Genomic DNA, 1,232 nt, shown 5'->3' with positions numbered 1-1,232 from the left:
CACGGTCCCCGTCCCGGTCCCCAGTCCCTGGTCCCCGTCCCTGGTCCCCGTCCCCATCCCGGTCCCCAGTCCCCATCCCGGTCCCCAGTCCCCGGTCCCCAGTCCCCGGTCCCCAGTCTGTGCAGGAGAAGTGCCCACGGTCGCCCACATGCACCTGCCCCTGGTCTCACCCCTGTTCCCGTCTGGGGACCAGTTTCTGCCAATGAGGGAGGTGTGGCTGGTTCCCATGGTCCTTGGAGGTCGGGTGAGTTGCTCCGTCTGGTCTGGGAGCAGAAGGGTTCCTGGTGACCCCACCACGGGCTGTGACCTGGACCACAAACTGTGGCCGGAGTCATGATCTGTGGCCCGAGCCCTGGGCTGCCACCTGAATCCTGTGACAGCTCCCAGCGAGCTCTGAGCTGGCACTGTGAACACCTGACTAACCCGACCTCCTGCCCCCAGGGGGCGCCGTCGGGGGGCTCTTAGCGTTCTGGATGCACTGGGGGCAGTTTAAGCCGGTCAGTCAGATCCTCATGAAGCTGCCGCCGGCTGAGCAGGAGGAGCTACCCAGCAAGGTCATGGCCATCGTCAGGAACCTGGGGTGGACGGACATTGGGGAGCTGACCATGCTGGCCATGGGCAACGAGGCCGTGCAGAAGCGGCTGTGGGAGCTGCTCATGTCCTACATCAAAAAGAAGCCGTGAGCCACAGTGCAGCACGGCGACTAGGCTCTGGCGGGGGCCCTAACCTGGGGAGGCCTGCGGGGCCCCTAACCTGGGGAGGCCTGCGGGGCCCCTAACCTGGGGAGGCCTGCGGGGGGCGGGAGGGGTGGGGCTGTGCCGGGTCCTGTTCTGGAAAGTGAGGGTGAAAGAGAATAAAACGGGCCGAGAGAATCTCTCTGTGCTGAGCGGATCCCGGGCGGAGAGCCTGCAGCCCTGAGCCCGCACAGCGCAGGGACCAGAGGACACCGGGCCTGGGGGGACGCAGGACGCAGCCTCAGCTCAGCCGGACCGCGAGCAGCCGCCATCGCTGACGAGTCCCCCCTGCCCTCTGCGCTGGCTCCTGTCTGGGGGCTCAGCCCGGCGGCACCCGGGCGCCTGGAGCAAAAGCTTGTGGATGCATCACAGCCGGTGTCATAGGTGCCCCACCCGGCCCACTCGGAACCTTCCAGAAAGAGCTCTCAGAGCCGCCGTGGGCGTGGCCCGTGGGGAGCTGGCGCCCGGCAGAGGCGCCTGTGGCTGAGGGGGACAGGT

The 1,232-nt window shown here is 67.5% G+C and overlaps 1 pseudogene; it reads left to right on the top strand.

Annotated features, from left to right (window-relative positions):
• The window catches only part of LOC102251440, a 1,918-nt pseudogene extending 696 nt beyond the window's left edge, over positions 1 to 1,222 (top strand).
• Positions 1,223 to 1,232: the final 10 nt, after the last annotated feature.

This window comes from Myotis brandtii, unplaced genomic scaffold (assembly GCF_000412655.1).
Source record: "Myotis brandtii unplaced genomic scaffold, ASM41265v1 scaffold46379, whole genome shotgun sequence".
Classification (NCBI taxonomy): Eukaryota; Metazoa; Chordata; class Mammalia; order Chiroptera; family Vespertilionidae; genus Myotis; species Myotis brandtii.
This window is presented reverse-complemented; position numbering and strand designations above follow the sequence as displayed.